Source organism: Mustela lutreola, chromosome 15, assembly GCF_030435805.1.
Source record: "Mustela lutreola isolate mMusLut2 chromosome 15, mMusLut2.pri, whole genome shotgun sequence".
NCBI classification, from domain to species: Eukaryota; Metazoa; Chordata; class Mammalia; order Carnivora; family Mustelidae; genus Mustela; species Mustela lutreola.
Genome location: NC_081304.1, coordinates 14,051,363 through 14,075,010, shown reverse-complemented (window position 1 = coordinate 14,075,010; position 23,648 = coordinate 14,051,363). Strand labels below are relative to the sequence as shown.

Sequence of the window (23,648 nt, the reverse complement as noted above, 5' to 3'; positions counted from 1 at the left end):
TCAAAAACCTCCACAGCCACTTTCACTACTCCTCCCCCTTCCCACCTCCTGGCAAATACCAATTCTAATCAAATCTGCCTCTCAAATATCCTTCATCTGTCCACTTCTATTAACAATGCCACCACTCTCGTCCAGCCCACCATCAACTAATCTAGGCCACCACAACCAGTCCCCCAATCAGTCCCCTGCCTCGAGCCTCAACACTCCAATCAGTTCTCCACAATGGATCCAAAGTGATCTTTTTACAAATATGATTAAGTCCTCGCATACATTTCCTCTTCTCCTAATACCATTCCAGAATATCCTTAAAACATTCCTGAGAATGTTTCCTCATTCCTCAGAACTATCCTTCCACCTGAGTTCTACATTGGTCTCTAAGTTCATCACTGTTTTTTGTTTTGTTTTGTTTGAGATTTTACTTATTTATGGGGCGCCTCGGTGGCTCAGTGGGTTAAAGCTTCTGCCTTCCGCTCAGGTCATGATCCCAGGGTCCTGGGATCAGCCCCGCATCAGGCTCTCTGCTCACTGGGGAGCCTGCTTCCTCTTCTCTCTCTCTCATTCTCTGCCAGCCTTTCTGCCTACTTGTAATGTCTGTCAAATAAATAAATCTTAAAAAAAAAAAAAAAAAAAAAGATTTTACTTCTTTATTTGAGAGAGGGAGAAAAAGCTCAAGCAGGAGGAACAGCGGCAGAGGGAGAAGCAGGCTCCCTGCTGAGCAAGGAGCCCAATGCAGGACTCAATCCCAGCACCCTGGGATCCTGACCTGAGCTGAAGGCAGACACGTAACCAAATAAGCCACTCAGGCATCCCCCTAAATCATTCACTCTTTCACCATTTTCTAAGGAAGAAAGTACTTTGTGCCAAGTGCTATGACAGATTCTGCAGATATAAGGATAAACACTCTGTACTTAAATAGTATTTAAATACTATTTAAATAATCCTTAGTATTTAAACAGTACTTTGCCCTCAGAGCTTGCAGGTCAGGTATAATTCAAATATTATGCCATCAATCACACTTTTTTGTTGTTTTCTCAAGAAACAATTTTAAATTTTGCAAAAATCTCCTTTAGTATCTTTGACTTGAGGCAACCAATTTGAAGTGATTGAAGAGAACCATTTGCAGAAGTGCAGATGCAATAAATATTAACATTTCAGTCAATAATTTCTTTTTATAGCTGGATTAGAGTAATCTATATGCAACACACCATGTAGCAATATCAGAGAAAATCCCAGCTGTAGAAACAGAATGGTATGCTGTTCCGAATGAGTTGTACTCATAATGAATGGCTGTCTATGCTTAATCTGAATAAAACTCCCAACTGTTCAGTATCTTCTTGCCAAAAATTCCCCTTCCTCCTCCAGATTGGAGCTGCATTCCAATTACACTGCTGATTGGAATGAGACTGCTTGAGAGAAAGAAAAAAACCACTCAGACATCCTGTCTTCTGCCGCCCCATGAAAACAGATTTTATAATACTGTTATTGCAACTCAAAAGTTGTATTGACTACTTTTGAAAACAGTAGATTCCTTTGGATTTTCGTTGAACTTACATGATCACGGTAAAAGAAAACTGAAGTTCAGGATAACACTCCTATACTTATTCCAACAAAAAGGCCTAGTACTTTAAAAATGTATACTAATATGCACTCTTCCTAATGGCTGGCACATGACAGCAATTTAGATCTTTCTGCTCTAAGAAACAACTACTACTTCAACTCCTACACATGGAATGAAAATGAAATTTAAGACCCATAAAAAACTCATACACAAATTGTGGTAAGTACACATTTTAGTTACTGTTGCTTGAAACAGGAGCACTACACAATTCACAAACAAGAGCGTTATTACAAAATGTTGCAATGAGCAGAAGCATCAACTACAACCCTCTGAGCATAATAATGAAACAGTTAAGGATGACAAGTAGAATGTTGAAATATTATTACACATCCATTAAAATCACGCAAATATATTTATTGAGAAGAAAACATTTCTTCAAAAACTAAAAGTCCATTTACAAATAATACATTTAATAAAATGTAATTTTAGTAAGTAATATAAGAAGACCGGAGAAATTACTGAATATTTACTAGCGCACGTGTACGCCAACTACTCTGTGAAGTAAGTGGCATTAATACCTACATTTTAGAGATGCAGAAATGGTGATTCAGGCATAAAGACTTGCCAGAGATTACAGTGTAAGTACTAGAGTTGAGATGCCAACTCAAACAGATTAATTACAGAGTCCAAACTTTGAATCATCATATATATAAAAGAATCAGTCTCTCAGGTTAGCTCTTCCTATATAAAGGAACTTATGCTGGTTAAAGCAATTATTGGTCTGATAAAAGTTCACAAAATGGTCAGTAAAAACCTATGATGCAAAAGGGCTTTCTGCAAAAGATGAGCAATTTCCCTCTTTCAGTAGCTATAACAGTTTACAATCATATTAGAACTGCTTTTAACTAACTTACCACAGTGCCATTTAATCAAGGAATTTTGGGCCATTTGTTTTATGCATATTACAAAACAAAGTGGGCCCAAAGTTTAACTTAATATATTTAATATCTGGCAGGCAGTTAATTAAGTTAGCTTATTAGAGGAAATACTTAAAGATACAGGTTCTATCACAATGAGGTAAATATTCTTATTTAAAAAAAAAAAAATACCCAAGCTATCAGCATTTAAATATTTCACCAAAGGTAAAATGGGTTCTCCAGTTAATCAATTAAAAGTGACCTTTCTAGCTCACTCATACCAAACAACTTTTAAGTAACTACATTTTTTTTTAACTTAAAATGTAAGATTTTGGTCAAAAAAATTTCCTCAAAAAGTGTATTTTAACCGAATAAAATTGAAACAAGATTAGGGTGTACAAATAAGCTTTTAAAAATATAAGTGCAGGTTTTTTAACTTCTTCGGTACAAAAACAATGATTTACTTTGACATAACAAATGCAGATACAATACTTGCTTTAGCCACAACTGTAAACATCTGCCTTATAGTAAGGTAATTTTATTTTATTTTTTAAGATTTTATCTATTTATTTGACAGAGAGAGAGAGACAGCACAAGCAGGAGGAGTGGCAGGCAGAGGGAGAGGGAAAAAGCAGGCTCCCCACCGAGCAGGGAGCACAATCCCAGAACCCTGGGATCATGACCTGAGCCCAAGGCAGCCACTTAACCCACTGAGCCACCCAGACACCCTTAGTGAGGTAATTTTAAAGTAAAACCCCTCTTACAAACACACTAATCAAACTCTGGTGTACGTTTACATGTTAAAAAAAATAAAAGGTTCAGCTAAAGCCAAGCAGCACATTCGGCAATGTAAAGCATGTAGCCTAGGCACCCAGCACATAACAGGCACACGACAGAAGGTATTATTTGTAAGAATCACTCTGAAAGCATTTCAGCCCTATCTTTTAAATCATTATTTCCACGAAATCCTTTTTACCAATTTGGAGATGAAAATCCATAAAAGTACTGTCTCCTCTTATAAGGATGGCAAATTCACCATGACCTAAGGACCTCCTATGCTGTCTGCAGACTGAACACTCTCCTGGCTACTGTCACTGGAGATGCAGCCACTGCCTCCTCTCCACCAGACACCTTCATTCAAACAGACACAATGGAGGGCTGCTCAAAGTGATGGATAGGATTATGTCTAAATTTAACCACATGATAATTTACTTCTTCATCAGAACACCAAGAGAAAAAAAACCTTATTATAAAATACAAGTATATAAGTGCAATGAAGCCTGAATACTATTCTATATGTTGGGAAAAGTTGTACCACTTTCTGCCCACTCCCAAGTTTCTCTTACTTTTTCTAGAGACACTCAGAGAGACAGCATAGTATAGCGTTAAGCTATATAAGCACTATATGAATTTGAATCTGGAGCTATTACTTACTAACTTGTGACCCCAAACAACTACTTAATGTGTCTTCACTTCATATCTTACCTGTAAAAAGAAGGCTACTAGGAGCCACCCTGAAGTGGTGTTTTAAAGATTAAATAAATTGAAACCCATAAAGCATTTGTTACAGCACCTAGTATACAGCAAGTGCTCAATACATGTTAGCTATTATTGTCACTTCTACTCTAAACTTTCTAATAAAATTAAGCCACCAAATTGCAAACATCTTAAAGAGCAAGAAAGGAGGGGTGCCTGGGTGGCTCAGGCATTAAGTGCCTACCTTTGGCTTTGGGTCACGATCCCAGGGTCCTGGGATGGAGCCCCACATTGGGCTTCCTGCCTCCCTCTTCCACTCCCCCTGCTTGTATTCCCTCTCTCACCATTCCTCTGTCAAATAAAAATCTTAAAAAAAAAAAAAAAAAAAAAAAAAAGGAGGGGAGAGAGAACAAGAAAGGGGTCTTCTGATAACCTGATCTAGAACCTTAGTTTGCATTGCTGAAACAAATCCCATACACTGGGTGGCATAAACATTTATTCTGCACAGTTCTGAAGGCCGGGAAGTCAAGATCAAGGGGCCAATAGATCTGTTGTCTGGTAAGGACCATCTGTCTTCCTGTTTTGCAGACAGCCACCTTCTTGCTGTATGGTCACATGGCCAATAGAAGGATCATCTTTCTTCAGTCTTTTTAAGGGCACTAATCCCAATCATGAGCGCTCTTCCCTCATGACTTAATTACCTCCCAAATGCCCCTCCCTCAAATGCCATCAAATTGGGAATTAGGGCTTCAACATATAAAATTCAGGGGGGGGTGGGGACACAAGCATTCAGTCAGTAACAAAGTTCATGTACTTAGCTTTCAGTAAATATAGGTAAGTGAGTTTCAATGTGTAGGTCTAGTGTCACTCTTCTCTCAACCTCCAAGCCCTCATTTCAACTGTCTAACCCACACACCCACCTGAATACCTCACCAGCACTTCAAATTTTATTAATTCTAAATTGAATCAAACAGCTTTCCTCTCGAACCAGATGTTCTTCTTTCCGACCTTCCTAGTTCTGTGCACTGCACCACATGCTTCCAATCATCTAGAAAGCAAATGCCTCTTAACTCTCCCTGACCACTCCACACATCTAAGGCAGTTGCCAGGTATATGATATCAGGTATCATATACTTATCTCTCTGCCTATTTCCATTTTCGATGTTCACACTTAAACAATGCATCTAGAGTATTTTATAATGTGCCAAAAAAAACTTCCAAACACAGTCCCTTGCTTGGTCCTTACAAAAGTTTCTGAGTTATGTTCTAATATCCATGAAAAGGAAACTACAACTAAGAGTTATGGCTTACATGTCATCTAGTAAGTGGGCTTATTAAGCATTTTGAATGCAGGCTCTACTCTCTTTTTCTGTAGATTGCTCACTCACACCAGCCTTCCCTCTCCTTCACCCCTAGACTTAAAATACCAGCCTCTTTGTCCCCTGATGTAAACCCAGGACTTGCCTGCCCTGTCTTCACTCATAATATTCCTCCCACCTCCTCAAGTATTATTATTCTAACCAATAACCCTCAAGATCTCATCCATTCAAATCTCATCTCCACGTGAAATGTTTTCTGATCTCCTCCTTTCTCTCTGTTCCTGTGCACTTTTAACACCACTTTGACTCGACTTGTTGTGCATGTCCCTTCTCACTGAGCTTGTAATAAAGTTATTCACATGATATCTGATCTGTCCTTCAATGTGTCACTAAGCTATACATTTCTTAAAAATGAAGTCATGACTTACTTTTATCTCTTCTAGTTTATGTTTAATAATAATTTAATAATAAGTTTATTGTATGTATAGTATCTTTTTTTAAGATTTTATTTATTCATTTATTTGAGAGAGAGAGAGAGCACAAGCAAGCAGAGAGAGAAAGGAGGAAGCAGGCTCCCCGCTGAGCAGAGAGCCCGATGCAAGGCTCGATCCCAGGACCCTGAGATCATGACCTGAGCTGAAGGCAGAGGCTTTAACCCACTGAGCCACCCAGGCGCCCCTATGTATAATATCTTGAACATAGTATGTACTCAAATACTTGTTGAAATCAATGAAAATCCTCAGAAAACCAAGACAAGGCACAAACTAAAAGGTAATTAATAAAATTCACTCTCTGCTTTCTTTAACTTAGCAAGTCTATTTGTTCAAATCAGGGTGCCTTTTTCAACTATCTGTAAACACTCTGCTTATCCAACTATCTACTGGAGCCCTTTCTTAAAACCAGATCTCATTGAGCTGGCTAAATCAGTAGAATGACTTTATCTCAGGGTAGTGAGTTCAAGCCCCACACTGGGTATACAGATTACTTAAAAACCTTAAAAGAAAAAAAAAACAAAAACAAAAAAAAAAAAAAACTAAACAGGGGTGCGTGGGTGGCTCGGTCAGTTAAGCATCTGCCTTCGGCTCAGGTCATAATCTCAGGGTCCTGGGATGGAGCCCCACCTGGGGCTCCCTGCTCACCGGAGAGTCTGCTTCTCCTTCCCCTCATCCTTGTTCTCTGTCTCTCAAATAAATGAAATCTTTAAAAAATAAAAAAATCTCACTGAACCTACTCTCATACATAATAAAAAGGCATATTATCACCTTTTATTGTCACCAATTATATTAACCTTATTTCTACAACAGTGCAAATAAGGATAAGCTCTCGGGCATTCTGCATCCTTCCAGCCTCTAAAAACTATCGTCCCTCAAATACCTGATGATCTACTCAAATAGAGCAGAGTGACCAAGATATTTAGTTTTCAAAACAGACCCTGTTTGTAAATACAAGCCACTAGTACAAATAGGAAAGAAGACTGCAGCTATTAAAAAAGAAAAAAAAAAAGGGCACTGTGATTTATAACAATACTACTGTTAATTTATAATAATACTTCATGCTTTTGAGATAGTTCCTGGGTTGACAGGGAACTACTAAATTTAATAAACTTATTTTAGATTCATTTTCAATTTACAGAAAAGTTACAAAGATACATAGTGTTCCCATATGCCCCATAGCCATTTATCCTATTACTCATAACATCTTACATTAGTATGGTACATTTGTCACAATTTAATGAACCAATATACATTAGCATTAACTAAAGTTCATATTTTATTCAGATTTTCTTAGTTTTCATGCAAAGTCTTTAATCTGTTCCAAGATCCCACTGAGGAAGCCCTATTACATTTAGTCATCATGTCTCCTTAGGCTCCTCTTGGCTATGACAGGCTATTATTTGTTCTCAGACTTATTATTCACAGCCTAGTTTAGAGGAATACTGGTCAGGTATTTCACAGAATGCCCCTCAATTGAATCTATCTGATTTCTCATGATTATTCTGGGTTTATGAGTCATTGGGAAGAAGACCACAAAGGTAAAGGTGCCACTCTCACGACATCATGTCAAGGGTGACTTTTCAGTGTTGATATTAACTTTGACCTGGCTGAAGCAGTGTTTGTAGGGTTTTTCAATCTAGAGGTACTCTTTTGTCCTCCTTTCCATACTGTACTCTTTGGAAGGAAATCACTATGGGCATCCCACACTTAAGAACCAGGGAGTTATTTTCCCCCTCCTTTTATGTGGAATGTCCACATAAATTATTTGAATTCTGCATGGGAGATTTGTCTATCCTTCTCCATTTATCTATTTACTCAATCATTTATTTATTTATACCAGTACAGACTCATAAATATTTATTTTATGCTTTGGGTTATAATCCAGTATTGCTTTACTCTGTTGCTCAAACTATTCCAGCTTTGGCCGTTGGGAGTTCTTTCAGTTGGTTCCTGTGTTCCTTTGACATATGCACATAATTGTGGGGAGAGGTGGCAAACCTGCATAATTTGTGACACTAGAAAATGCTCTAGGCTCATCTTATGTGTTCCCTGCCCTGTCCTAGATTCTCCAAGGAGCCTTAGGAATTACCAGTTTTTTGTGTTTTTTTTTTTTCAAAGATTTTATTTATTTATTTGACAGAGGGAAACACAGTGAGAGAGGGAACACAAGCAAGGAGAGTGGAAGAGGGAGAAGCAGGCTTCCGGCTGAGCAGGGAGCCGGATGAGGTAGCAGGAAGCCGGATCCCAGGACCCTGGGATCATGACCCAGGCTGAAGGCAGACGCTTAACAACTCAGCCATCCAGGTACCCCGGGAATTATCAGTTTTAAACATCCATAAAGACCCACATTTTTCAAACATAAACAGCTAAGCCAATTAACGCTTGAGTTCCTCAGATCTTTCCCCACTAGAACATTAAACTCCATGAGGTCAAGAACTTATTGATCCCCACCACATCCCCAGGGCTTAGAAAATTGTGCAAAGTATGCCTTCAATAACTACCACAAATACTGAAGTCATACAAACTCTGAAGCTCTACAGGAGGGCTCAGGATTGAGTCACAACCTAACTCGCCATTCCAATGGAATCTGCCTAGATGTGTCATGTTTAGACTCCTGTTCTAACATCACTATGGCTAATTCACGGCTTTGTTTTACAGTAAACAAAAGGCTTCCTTTTTCCACTATTCCTCCCTCTTATTCCACTGCAAGCCAAAAGTTTAAGTATGTCCCAGTAAAATTTCCAGTGCAAAGGACTAATGCATCACATTTCCTGGATTCTTTCTATAATGGCATAGTGCCATTTGCATCACCCTCTCCAAGTTCTATTCAAATGATCATTTTTAACTTTGTAGAATTTAAATGAAAGGCATAATGCCAAATCCTTACCAACAGTGGCAGAAGAAAAATTACTAACAATGAAAGGGCCAAAAATCTATGGATACTTGTTTATATACAATGCCCCTTCAAACACTCAGTTAATATATTATATATAAAATATATGTAAAATATACATAAATATATATAAAAATACATATATGTAAAATAAAGCATCTGAAATCTACCAAAATCTTTTAATGTAACATACAAATTTTGATAGATTTATAAATAAACATATGTAAAAGGAAAAAGCATAAACTAAATATATACTGTCTCATGTTTAAATGGTTTGATTATAAGGTGAAGACATTTTCCTGTACCCTATTCAAAACGTGCAAAAATAAGCCAAGATTATAATGGGATGATTCTACTAAGCAACTTTACAATATTCACTAAATATAATTTGTAATGTCTTTTTTGTTTTTAAAGATTTATTTGCAAGCAGCACAAGCAGGGGAGCAGCAGGCAGAGGGAGAGGTAGAAGTAGACTCCCCACTGAGCAGGGGGCCCAATGCAGGACTGGATCCCAGGACCCTGGGATCAGGACCTGAGCGGAAGGCAGACACTTAACTAACTGAGCCACCCAGGTGTCCCTGTAATAATTCCTTATGTTTTAAAGAGAGTTACTATAAGGAAAAAGAAAGCTACTCATTACTAAAAGGCAAATCAGGTAGCCTTACTTTAACCTTAACAGAATATCAAAATGCTCTAAGTTACTCTACCCTCAATAAAATGTAATCTATAGCTACAACATAAACCGTAGAGGTATCCGCGGCTGTATTTACAGTGTGATTCCGATCCATGGACACAGCTGACTGGATGAGCAGCCACCAGACCCAATGACCCAGTCAGATCCACTCTCCTACGAAACTAGCAGTAGGAGTCAGAGCTCCTAAAATTAGGAAGCACTCTGAAATAGAGTTCTAAATGGCCCTAGTAGGCCACTGGGATTCGCTGTGTCAGTTCCTGAAGCTTTTCATTTCCTGGATCCTGCCTCATCTGAAGTTAGACAGGAGTTTCCCACCTGGGTGCCAAAACTACATCCTTCCAATAATGTCTCTTTTTACTTCAGTCTGAATGGGTTGTTTTCCTGTTACCTGTAACCAAAAATGTCTTAAAATAGGGCCACATGTATGGCTCAGTTGGTTAAGTGCCTTCGGCTCAGGTCATGGTTCCAGGGTCCTAAGATTGAGCATCGCATCAGGCTTCCTGCTCAGCGGGGAGTCTGCTTCTCCCTCTCCCCTACCCTCTCCCCTGATCATGCTCTCTCTCTCTTGCTTATTTGCTCTAGTAAATAAAATCTTGAAAAAAAAAAAAAAAGTCTTAAGATAAAGGTAATTCACAATGCTTGCCAAAGTACTGTCATTGACCAAAATGTACTTCACCAAAAGTCATTAGCATTCTACCACCAAGATGTTTTCAAATGTTAGTTCTAATCTTAAATCTCAACAAAAACAGTACTTGTGTTAAAAAAAAAAAAAAAAAAAACTGCTATGCAGACAAGAACGTATGAACACGCTTATAACACAGAATCTTGTATTCAACAGGTTCTGTATCACATCAGCAAATTAACAGTAGTGTAGATTAGTACAGATTACAGGGCAACATATAAAACTACAGTACTCCGTATTTTTCCACAGGGGATACATTTCCGAGACCCCCAGTGGATGCCTGAAATGGTAGACAGTCCCCAACCCTGTATATTCAAAATTTTTCTTATACACACAAATCTATGATAAAGTTTATCAATTATGCACAGTAAGAAATTAACAATAACTAAAAATAAAATAGAACAATTATAATAAAATGTAATAAAACTTATGTGGATGTGTTCTCTCTCAAAATATCTTACTGTACTGTACCTACCCTTCTCCTTATGATAATGTGTGATAAAATGCCTACATGATGAGATAAAAGTCAGGTGAATCATGTAGGCATTGTGAAATACTGTTAGGTTACTAATGACCTTGTGATGATAGGTCAGACACAGGATTATCTGCTTCCAGACTGCACCAGACACAATAATGGGACAAAAGGGTCTACTGTGGTATTTGAGTATATCTACTCTATCACCTTAAACTGATTGTAGCATGCATCACGTCACTTGGAGTGCTTATTAAAAATAGATGGGGGGCAGACACAGGTGTACCTTCAGAGTTTCTAATTCAGCTGGTTTGGAGTAGGGTCCCAGGACTAAGTTTCCAGGTGTGCTGATGCTATTAGTCTGACGAAAACTATATGTACTTATACAAACACATATTTTTAAATGACTTATGGAAATTCAGAAGGTCATCCCTATCCTCTTCCAGATAATTCTAGGTTAAGAATCTCATTAAAATAGTAACAAAGGAAAAAAAAATAGTAACAAAGGATTTTATACACTAACATTTTTCAGGTACAGTTGAAAGTTTTACCTAATATTTTTTTATATTCATCTTGTTAGGCTTTTTTTTTTTTTTTAAGTTTTTTGTTTGTTTGTTTGTTTTTTAATTTGTCAGAGAGAAAGTGTACAAGCAGGGAGAGCAGGCAGGGGGAGAAGCAGGCTCCCTGCTGAGGAAGGAGCCCAATGTAGTAGACTCCATCCCAGGACCCTGGGATCATGACCTGAGCCTGTAAGGCAGACACTTAACTGACTGAGCCACACAGATAGAAGTCCCTCATTTTGTTTGTTTGTTTGTTTTAAAGAGCCAGGCTTGGGACGCCTGGGTGGCTCAGTCAGTCAGCGTCTGTTTTCAGCCCAGGTCATGGTCCCAGGGTCCTAGGATTGAGCCCCACTTTGGGCTCCACGCTCAGTAGGGAGTTTGCTTCTTCCTCTCCCTCTGCCCCTCCCCTTGCTTGTACTCCCTCACTTTCTCTCTCTCGCTCTCTCTCTCTGTCAATAAATAAAAAAATCTTTTTAAAAGGGAGGGGCACCTGGGGGCTCAGTTGGTTAATAATCTGCCTTTGGTGGGAGTCTGCTCAGGGGGAGTCTACTTCTCCCTCCCCCTCCCCTCTGCTTGTGTTCTCTCTGGCTCACTTTCTCTCAAATAAATAAATAAAATCTTAAAAAAAAAAAGAAAGAAAGAAAGAAAGAAAAGAAAGAGAGTGCCAGGCTTTTTCATTCAAATTACTAATTAACAAAGATTCTGTCTGAAAAACCTAACTGAAAACAACTGTACTTTGTCACAAAAAATAGACAAAATTTTATCTTCAAAATAGACAAAATCTGTTATCTAGATTTAATTAAACAGGGAAAAACCATTTAGGAGAAGAGATTAAGACCTTAATTATCACATGAAAGACATACCTGCATTTCCTTAAGAAAAAAAACAAAACTCTAGAGTTAGAGCTAATGTACACATTTTCTGCTATGAAGAGTCACTCTAAAAAGCAAGTTGTCTACTGAGACCTACACATAAATTCCACAGTATCTGAAAAAACTGAGAAACTCATTCTCTGAAAGCTCTCTGGGCCACTAGGAAAATTCAGACGCATCACACTTTTACACAATGATCTGAGTATCACTTACCCGGCAAGTACAGAATTTTTAGGATTTTTGTTTTAAAAACTTATTAGGTTCTTGAATCCTCAAGAACACCTATTGTAGCAACAATGTGACAGGTCCTGTAATAAGATCTGTGAAAAATGAAGTAAAAATCTATAAAAAATGTTCATTGTTTGTAGTTCATAAACCTTTATTTCTACATTTGGAAAAATCTCAAATAATGTTTTACTTTCAATAATATGTTCTTTTATGGAAAGTAAGGTATATAATTTTGATATAGTTGGAAAATAAGCAGGCTATAGACTGAATATTTGTGTCCTTCCAAAATTTGTATGTTGAAACCTAATCCCCAATGTATAATATTTGGAAGTGATTTGGTTCTCTGAGTACTCCCCTTGGAACTGACCAAGGCCACATAGAGACCACTTGCAGGAATTTCAGCTGAGAGCTCCAGCTAAGGTCCCAGCTGGCAGCCAGCTGAGCTGCCAGTGAGTCTTCAGATAACATAGGTCCCAAACTTTGAGCCACCCCAGCTGACGATGAGTGGAAGGGAAACGAGCCGAGCCTGTTGTGTCCTATATAAATTGCAGTTTCTCAAATAAAATAAATGTTGTTTTTACATAACTAAGTTTTGGGGTGATTTATTGTACATCGACAGGTAATTAGAACACTACTACATAAGAACAGATTAAGATCCATTAAAGCAGCTGTTTTTCGGTACTAGACCACATTTCAAAGTATATGGCTATAGAACTATACCCAGACCTTTCTCCTAAAATCCATCCCCTCATAACCGAAATTAAACTCTTGATAAACCCTGACCCCGGCCACCTAGCCTGCTGATGCAAATGAAGCAGATGGGTGTCATATTCCTAATTCACACAGGTTATGTACAAAATAGAGGCAGCTAGACATAATTCTGTACCACACATATGCTACAGACTATCTCCAGCCAGTCCAGTGTTTACCAACCAACAAACCCAGGTATCACCAATCAATCGGCAACACTCTAAGATTTGGCTCTTCTAATATGACATTAAGATAATTCATGGTCTTCTGGCTTTAAAAAACCCACCCCCCATTTCTCCTGCCCTGAACTTCATCTTTGAGAGCCTCCTTAAACTCTTGGCTAGATCAGGTTCCAGACTTAGCAATAAAGCTTTTCCACTTAGTGCTCAGTCTTTGGTCTCTAAGAGTCATTCCTGCTTTCTTTAACAGTTTGGAGGTCCCAGAGAGATCATGTGATTGCACTGCCAGTGAAGCTGACAGACCATTGACACTTAAGAACCAACTGAGCCCTGGATTTAGCAGGGTTTTGGCACCTTCTGATAGTGATTCAGCTGTCTCAGCTCTGAATTTGTTCTGTTTTGTCCCACAAGTTTCGGTTTATTCTGGCTCAGAGCCATCTGGTATCTCATGGGTAGAGATGGAGAGGAAATTCGGTCTCTTTCTTGAGTGACACAAAGAAAGGAGATCCATCCTGTAAAGGTCTGTTGTCAGTCACCTGTGTCTTGTTGAAGAGATTCCTCAGAAAACTCATGGTTTGGGCCACATTCAAGGACTGCAGGCACTAGACTGTGGGCTCCCTCTCAAGTGCCTAGAAACTCTTGTGTATACATTTGTCTAACACACAGTAAAGGAATCTTTTTTTTTTTTTAAGATTTTTATTTATTTATTTGACAGACAGAGATCACAAGTAGGCAGAGAGGCAGGCAGAGAGAAAGGAGGGAGCAGACTCTCCGCTGAGCAGAGAGCCTGATGCGGGACTTGATCCCAGGACCCTGGGATCATGACCTGAGCCAAAGGCAGAGGCTTTAACCCACTGAGCCACCCAGGTGCCCCAGGAATCTCCTTTTTGATATTTGTTGTAGGGTCTATCAATTTAAAGAATCAAGTATATGTATATTCATTAGAGTCCAAGTTCATATACATTTCTAATAATATGGTATAATTACACCACGGATACTTTATAATTGCAGTAGCCACTCCAGAAATCATTATTTCAGTAATGACTTCTACTTCTGCAATACTTTAGAACCAAAGGAGGCAAAACCCCCAAGACAATAGTCTACCTTCTTAAACTGGTACACCAAGACATCTAAATGCCTCAATATCTCATAACTTAATTCCTTGAAGGACTCCCTGGCAAAAGCGAAAGAAAAGGCAGCTTAATCTTGGTGCCTAACTTTCTGCCTCCAAAGCTTAGCCTTTACCCAGTGTTCTAGAATCCCAATGTTCTGACTCTTCAGATGAAGACCTCATACTTTTCTCAGTTTATCATCACAGGCTTCCCTAATATCTTCCTCCCTTAAATATAACGGTCTGATCTCCTCCCTTGTTGCTAAGCACCCACATAGTGAGGAACAGACAGTCATGCAATCTCCATTAGGGATGTATCACTCTTCAAAAGTAGGTCATGCTGTTGTTTTTAAATTTTAGTACCTGAGGGAATCTCCAAACCCACTAAGAACCAAAAGTTCTCTGAGGAATTTAGAATATTTTTAGACATCTATACTTTCAGGCCTTCCAGAACTTCACAAGCTAATACAGACAGAAAATGTCAAAGATGATTCAAAAAAACAAGGCAGGACCCTAATGCAGATCACGTATCCCAAATCAGAAGAAAGCTAAAGACACAGAAAAGTGCTCTGGCCATACCAGAAGCCTTTCTTACCAAAGTAGACTGGACCAAAATCTAAACTTGCAAGCAAAATCATTCATAATTAGAAGATTTTAGAAATTTTAGGTAATATTTGGATATAGACCTAGAGGCAGACCACCACAAGATCTTTTCAGCTCCTTAACAAATTAAAACCAACACTAATGAGATTGGCAAACAGATTATTTAGGTGAATTATAACAGAATATTATCAAAGAACTTTGAAACAATGAGAAGGGGAGGGAAGGCCCACATGTCCCTTTAAATTAAAGAACTTAAAGTCCAACCTTTCCTCTTATGACAGATAAAGAACTGGGGAGATGCTACATCTACGAAAAATTCAGGTATTAGAAAAGTGTCCCTTAAAAATCAAGAAAGGAATCCAAGAATCTAAATTAGAGACAGAGTACAGACACACCTCTGAGGATATTCATACTACTCTATTATATTCTCTGTTGCTACCAGACAAGATGAACATAATTTTCTGTTCAAGAACAGACCTATAAATTCCTAGTGGGCATAGGGTCTTCTGTTTCTACTTTAAATTCCTTTCTACTCTTCCTCACTGTACTAAAAGAATAATAGTGGTGGTATCACGAATAACTCTATTATCCTCCCAGTCTCCCAACTTTTACCAATTTCTATTAGTCCATTAGCATGACCTTCTGCATAATTTACTAGGTGGAGGCTTGTTCTGCAGACAGTGAGATCCCAATGAAAATATTTAGAGATCTCCAATCTCTATATTTAGAGATCCCAAATGAAAAGTGTGCACAAAATCAAATTACTGCAGCTCTAGACACCCTTGTTGTCTTGTGCCTCTGGCCTCTCCTAACCCACTGTTAGATGAGACCTGTACTCTTTGAACTAAAAATTTTACTGGCACAGGCAGAATATATGGTGCTCACCCCATTAAGAATTCAAATTCCTTAAAAAACTCTGCTTCAGTCACTCCAATAGTTAAACCTGAAGTGATGATCAAGAATAAATCTCATATTGAGCCTTCATTAGAACAAAGATGTATTGTCTTTTGTAATACTCCCCTATCGCTCCTTAAGAAAACGAATGGAAAGGACTACAGATTTGTTAGAGATCTCAGGGCATCAATGGAATTATGATCCTTAGAATCACAGTGGCTCTTAATGAAACACCGGACTTTCCTCCTTCCATAAGTAATCTAACAGCATTGTTCACACCGGAAGCCCACTGCTTATCTTGCTAAGACTTACAGACCCTGTCTGCATTTGGGGGCACTTTCTCTACGTACTCGATCGGCCCCACATGCTACCCAATTCTTGTTACCTCCAAGCAACATTTGACACTTCTGTCAACCATCTTACCTCTTATAAAATACCTTTTTGTTCACTTTTTATATCCCCCTTCAACTGTTCAAAACTTACTCTTGCAACATCAATTCCTCCTCAGATAATGGGGAACTACATAACTGCTGAGCAATAATTCAAAAATTAATTATGCCCAGCTTTAATCCTACAGATACCCGCTTTTGTCAATTCTGATTTAATATTGTTTGTGGAATGACTTATCTCAAAAATGACAAAGGCATTCCCCTACAGGGTATGCTGCTACCAATGAACACGTAGGCACTGAAGCAGGTTCACTGCTTAGTGAAACATGAAGAACCCCTACCTTCCTGTCAGATGATCAAGGAATTCATTTCATTAGAGGAGTTAAACAGAAGCTCTATAATTTTTTTTTTAAACTAAAAACTCCACTGTTCGTATTATCCCTATTGTTTCAGAAACCCTTGATTCTTCCTAGCCTAAAGTTTTGCCACTAGCATCAGTGGCCATGCAGTTGTTTCCTCAGAGCACACACAGACTTTCTCCATATGAAATCATTACAACGTGCCCAACACAACTGGGCCCCAAATCCACTAAAAACTTATTCTTACATACAAATCTAGCTAAATACTGAGAGAGACTAACCTGAATTACTCAGTCTTATCCCCAAAAAGTGTAAGTGACTTTCCTCTGGAAAGGACCTCACCTCAAGGACCATTTCAAGTCCACCTGTCAATAGCTACAATGGTCAAACTTTAAGGTGCTGATGCATGGGTTTATGTGTCACAGTGAAAACAAGGTACCAATCCAGACCAGTGGATTTATTAAAATAACTCCAGAAGCAGATGACTCCAAGAAACACACAACTGGCCCCAGAACCATAGATCAAGCCAATAACTGCATATATAGACAACTTTTGAACAAGACACTGGAGGAAAACATAGAATGATATGTTCTTTTAAAAAAAAAAGATTGCTCTAGTATTTTTTTTCTGGGGATTTAAATCAAATATCAAGTGATCATTGTGTTCTCTTGGCATAGTGAGACCAAGTTTAACTATGTTTAATTCCTTGTACAATCAAAACATATGTTAACAGGTCAGCCTATGCATTGGCAGCTAGCTATACACCATAATCTCAAAACAGGAACATCCATATACACTCAAGACATGTACACAGGTCACTTCTGGCCAGTCAATGGCTTATCTGACCAACAAATCCATATGTCACCAGCCTACCAACAGTATTTTGCTTTCCTAATATGGAACAGAGATTTTCTCATAGTCTTTGGGTTTAAAAGGTCTTCATTTCTCACTCCTCAAATGACTCTCACTCCTCCCTAGCCTCTGCGCTAGATCAGGTTCCCTGCTTAGCAATAAAAGTTCTTCATTCAATGCTCCAATTTGTATCTTTAATAGCCTTTATTTTTCTCTTTGGTAATGGTTTTTAGGGTTCTCCCCACTATCAAATTTTATCTTTCCCTCTCCCCCTCAAGTTTAACAGTATCACTAATCCACACAGTCATCAAGAAGGCTTGGAAATTAACATCTATCCACCATCTATACAACCACCAGAGTAAACTTTCTAAAACAGAACCCATACTGTATCACTTACTTGCTTAAAATCCTTCAAGGGCTTGCCAAAACACCATAGCACACATGGCACTTTATAATTTGGTCCCTGAACACCATCTTCTCCAACCTAATCTCACTATACTCCTTCAATATAGAATATCTCCTTCATTCTTACACAGCTTATTGACCTAGCTAAATCCTAACAATCCTTAAAAATTGAGCACAATCATCACTTCCCAGCAGAAAGTGATCCTTAACACCTACTGAGTTACCTGCCAAGTTTGATTTTTCTTTCTCAGTCCTCTCATGGTAATGTGTTTATTTCTACCACAGCATTTACCAAAATAAACTGAAATATCAGACTTTAAGCTACCTTAGAAAGAAAGATGTCTTAACACCTCTTCTCCTACCATAGCACCGGACACAGATCAAATGCTCAATAAATAAATATTTCTTTTCTGAATGACAATCTCAGTATGTTGGTCTTCACTACTTTAATGGTCTCAGAGGTCTGTTTCTTTTTTTACCCCCCAGTTTTATTAAGAATAATTGACCCAAAACACTGTGTAAATGTATGGTGCACAACTGATTATTTTCTTTTCAAGATTTATCTATTTATTTAGGAGAGAGAAAAAGAGATCGCACACACACAGGGAGGGGCAGAGGGAGAGGGAGAGAGAAACTTCTGCAGACTCCTTGCTGAGACTGGAGTATGTAGGCCACAGGGCTCAATCTCACAACCCTGAGATCAGGACGTTAGCCAAAATCAAGAGTCAGACAACCAACTACACCACCCGGGCGCCCCACAACTGATGATTATACAGACGGCAAAATGATTAGCACAATAAGGTTAGTTAACTGAGGTCTTACTCAGTGGAAAAAACTTTGGTATATAAATACTCTCTTCTAGGTATCATCATTTATTGAAACTAACCTTTTAGTCTTACAACAATCTTCGGAGGTGGATATAATTTTACTGAAGAGGAGAAGACGACTCAGAGCCTTAAAAATACCACACAGGGTACCAGGGTGGCTCTGTTGGTTAAGTATCCAGATCTTGATTTAGGCTCAGGTCACAATCTCAGGGTTATGAGATCAAGCCCCTGCGTTGGTTAAGCATGGAGCCTGCTTCAGATTCTTCTTCTCCCTCTTCCCGTCTCCACCACCACCCCCCACAGCTACCCCCAGCTCTCTCTCTTAAAAAAAAAAAAAAAAAAAAATACCAAGCAGAAAAGGAAGATTTAAAATCCAAATTCTTTTCACTTCAAAATTCATACTCTTTCTACCACATTTTGCTGTTTACTTATGGATAAAATCTAAAGAGAAAATAGCCTCCCCTCATCTACTGTGGCAACTTCATCCCTCCCCAAGCATGATTATAAACTGTAAAGAGTATTTAAGAATCCTTAAGTCTGAGCAATTTTCACTGAATTCAAGGGACAACCAGACCAGCATAAGCCACACATTTCTTTTTTTTTTTTTTAAAGATTTTATTTATTTGTCAGAAAGAGAGAGAGAGAAAGCACGCAAGCAGGCAGAGGCAGAGAGAGAGGCAGGCTCCCCGCTGAGCAAGGAGCCCGATGCGGGACTCGATCCCAGGGTCCTGGCATCATGACCTGAGCTGAAGGCAGCGGCTTAACCCACTGAGCCACCCAGGTGTCCCAAGCCACTAATTTCTAAATAGATAAAATTTCCAGAGGAACCAAGTGAGGTCCTGAAAAACAATCTTGGAGACTGGGACTAGGTCAGAATCTTAAAGATTTTTCAGTTACACAGCAGGAGAAAGAAAGGCTAGAAAGAATGACAATAATCTTTTTTTTTTTTTTTTTTTTTTTTTTTTGAATCAGACAGGAGCAACCGGGGTGTTGCAAGTCCCGGCCACGCAGAAACGCTAATCACGCATCATGCGAACTCCAATCATCATGTTCCAATCTGCCCTCCCAAAGGAGGAACAGGTAAGGATTATCCTACCTGACGATATGACAATAATCTTAAGAAAAGAAGCTAAGAAGGGCAATGTTAATGAATTTTTAAAATAACACAGCAAAAGGGAGACAGAAAACAAACAGAACTAAGAGAACAGAAGCCAGGAAAAACAATCATGATAATAAACAGGTAAACTATTCAAAACCAAAGAAAGCCTATTCAGGAACCTCCTACAGGAAGAGCCCACCAAAGAAGGCTGTCTTGAGACAACAGTTTTACCTAAAGTCTACAGGAAATGAATCTGGTGGCCTGAGTGCAGAAAAAAACAAAATACAAAAAAAAAAAAAAAAACCTCATCCTAAAACATAGGCTCCTGGTGGAGAAAATAAAGGCTTAGATAAAGAAGACTTAGAGAAAACCTATAAAACAATAACCCTAAGCATTACTGAGGTTTAGAAGAATGACCTGGGAAATCACAAAAAGATTCCTGGAAGGAGCTGTTTAATATTTTAAACAAGTTTCAAGCTGAGAGACATGAAACTATTTGTGTTTCAAATATGTCGTCTGAACCCAGAAATATTCTCATAACAGTGTGAATAATAGTGTGAAGATAAGCTATAAACCTGAGCCCAGTGAACAGGGTGGTTTTACAAAAGGAGACAATGAATGACCAGGAAAGACTAGCCACTTGAGGTGACTAGAGGAAATAACCAACTGCTTTTGCCCCTAGGTTGTGAAATAAAAAGTTAACGCAGATTAAGCAGTTACCAAAGATCCTATCAGTTTTGTTTGTTTTTACAAGAGGCTTCCAAAGCCATGTCTGCATCAAGTAGAATACCACTTCATTTGAGAGATTATTAGCCAATTGGGAATTTCTAAAATTATATGATCCTGCTCAAATTAAATGCCACAGAAGAAAGGGAACCTGTTACTCTGCAAGCCTGCAGAGAACACAAGAAGTTAGTTCCTGCCACCGCACCCAAACTGGTACAACAGGTTGGTGTAAGCAGTAAAGCAAGAGAACTGTGTTAATACTATCAGACCTAAAAACTTCTATTTAAAGGCTCTAGGACAACCACAGGGGGCAGAAAAAATAAACGACAGTCCATACAGAGTTAAAACAAATTTACCCCAAATATGTTTTTTAAACTGTCCTTAGAAAACCGTAAGAAAGAGCCAGAGTTTGCCGCTCAGTAGCTAAACTGATGAACAAGCTGCTTTTACAAACTTCTTGAAAGCTTCAGCTAAGAGCTTTCCTTGGATAGGACTGAAGAGAACTTAAACATCCCCCGAGGCCCTACTTTCACCAGCACTCAACCAGCTCGTGGGTCTCCTTAAAATTACCTCCTTCAACTGAATTTGTGAGGTCAAGAAAGCGAAAACATTAAAAGTCTCCATTAGTTTTATCAATGAGGGCGCGAGTCTCCTCACCAGGAGCAAAGACTGGACTAGCACGGAATGGAAGGTGAAAATGTGAACTGTAATGAGAGGAGGCTATTCTTACCTAAAAGTCAAACTTTTTAAAAGAATATAGGAATTAAAGGAAAAGGGCTAAAGAAAATCTTTTTAACATGAGAGGCACATGTGGATATTTAAATTCTGAAAGAAGTATAAAAGGGGACTTGAGGGGCACCTGGGTGGCTCAGTTGTTAAGCATCTATCTACCTTCCGCTCAGGTCATGATCTCAGGGTCCTGGAATGGAGCCCCACATCAGACTCCCTGCTCAGCAGGAAGCCTGCTTCGCCCTCTCCCACCCCCCCTGCTTCTGTTCCCTCTCTGGCTGTGCCTCTGTCAAATAAATAAATAAAATCTTTAATTTAAAAAAGGGCGGGGGACGACTTGACAGAACAAAGTTTCAGATCCCCAGAGGAAAATTAACTGGCCTTGATGAATGAGGAACACACCTTGATGGGTCTTCAAACACCAGCTCCTCGATCTACTGTTTCATGAGACAAAATGCATTTAACCAATGCCCACCCCTACCCGCAAACAACAACAAAATGGTGAAATGTGACAAAATCCCAAGCTCTACTTCTGATCTCATTTTCATAGCCTCTTTATGGGTGTAAAAATATTTACACAATGACTACTAGCCACTGAGTGTTTACTATTTCTTAGGCACTGGGCTAAGCACTTATATGAACTAGCTCATTAAACTCTCTAGATTAATACTGTTCCCGTTTGACAGAAGAAAATGAAAGTTTAGAGAAAATCAACATACAGCCACCCTGCGAAGTTGCATTCCACTATCATATATTGCCTCTCGGATCATCCATTAGCCAGCCCTCACTGGTGTTCTAAGCCTCCCTTTTTAAAAACAGGAAAAAAGGGTGGGGCACCTGTATGGCTCAGTCAGCTAAGCATCTGCTCATGATCTCAGGGTCCTGGGATTGAGTTCTGCACAAGGCTCCCTACTCAGCAAGGAGTCTGATTTTCCCGCTCCCTATGCCCCTCCTCAGTGCTTGTGCACTCTGTCTCAAGTAAATAAAATCTTTTAAAAGGGGGAAGAGGATTTCAATCTCCAAAAGTTTTGACTTAATTAACTTTTAATACATTGATCAAAAATTTCTCCATTAGTCCATATGTCTGAAGGTAAAATAGCCAAAATGTCCTCTCTAATCCGCACCACATGGTTTTAAGTCACTGTGTCCCAACACACTGCTACCATCAATCCTCCCAGGGAATGTTCGCCAATCAAATAAAATGAATCCCCAATTGATTACACTCAGTCAGCCGTCAAAAAGAGACATGGGCAGAAAAAAACATCTTAATTCAAAACATTCACTTGGCCTATTTGACCTAAAACCTCGTTCTAAAGGAACTTACAAATGCTTCTGTGTGCGCCTCCACACCCTGCCTTTTTTTTGGGGGGGGGGGGGGCTCAAGGGAAAAAACGAGAAGGAACTGCCTGGGGTAGAGGCGGGGGTCAGGAGGGAGGAGGGGTGAGGGGTGGTGGGAAGACTGTTCAAAGGCCTCCAGAACTGCCAAGAGATCTAAACAGTTTTGGAAAACAGTATAACACAGAACCTTGAGTAAAACCCATTTGTGTTCAAATTCTATCTCCCCCATACTTACTAGCTTTGAGCCCTTATACAAATGACAACCATCATCAGTGTCTTCTGAAGATGATATATTTATAGTATTTATACCCATGTACTTCATAAGATTACTTTGAGAATTAGATAAGAGGACTTAGGTAAAGAATTTCTCAATACAGGTTTCCTCCACTATCTCAAAGTTTGCTTTACGCCACTTCACTCTTAGGACAGACGTGTATCAGTACCTGTTTTCATTAACCAAAAGAAATCTTGAAGAAGAGAAATTCGACTCTACAAAACAGTAATCACTTCTTTGCTATACGCAATTTCAGCTTACAAAAAGTTTCATAGCAACACTCTACTTTTGAATAAGCAGGGGAAACCTTACTAGGCAACACAGGTACATGGTATTTATTATTATAATAAAAAGCAGAATCCCTAACAAGACATTCCTCTATAACCAGGATGTTGGGAGTTGATCGGAATCCCTCAAAATCAGAAGGAACAACAACTTCAAAGAGGAAGTGCAGTATAAAAACAAAAGCAGAGGCAAAAAATGCCCTTTCCCCTGACTCCTCCACACCCACTCCAGTATCATTCCATCTCAGGTGAAATGTTTGTATTAGCTAGTAAAATAGTTAGTCATTAACATAAACCCCTTTTACCAAACAACGTAAGAATAACCATTAAGCCATTAAGCGTGTCATATTCCCTGTATGGCAAGCCTAAATTCCAGGACTAAACCACCCTCATTGGTTTGTTGTTCACATAACATAAATGATTTCACAATTTCAATTAAGTAGAAGCATCATGGGTATCAGTAAAATTCTCATCTCTACAATTTTGCGGCATCAATAGTATGCTTAAAACATTGTACATAGCTCTCAATACCATACGTGATTTAGAGGTAGCAAAAAAAAAAACACTGAAGAATTTTATACAAAGATACTATATAAACACAGAAAATAGAAACAAAATACTTCAGCTGATAAAAACTGTCCCCCCTTTAAAAAAAAAATGATGA

At 38.8% G+C, this 23,648-nt stretch overlaps 1 protein-coding gene and 1 non-coding gene across 2 annotated transcripts in view; both read right to left on the bottom strand.

Moving 5' to 3' along the window:
* Positions 1-23,648, bottom strand: part of SMURF2 (SMAD specific E3 ubiquitin protein ligase 2) — a 121,837-nt gene that overhangs the window by 64,316 nt on the left and 33,873 nt on the right. The gene's annotated exons all lie outside the window — the stretch shown is intronic.
* Positions 19,502-19,637, bottom strand: LOC131817209 (U8 small nucleolar RNA). The gene has a single exon (XR_009348395.1). It is a non-coding gene; the product is annotated as a U8 small nucleolar RNA (small nucleolar RNA).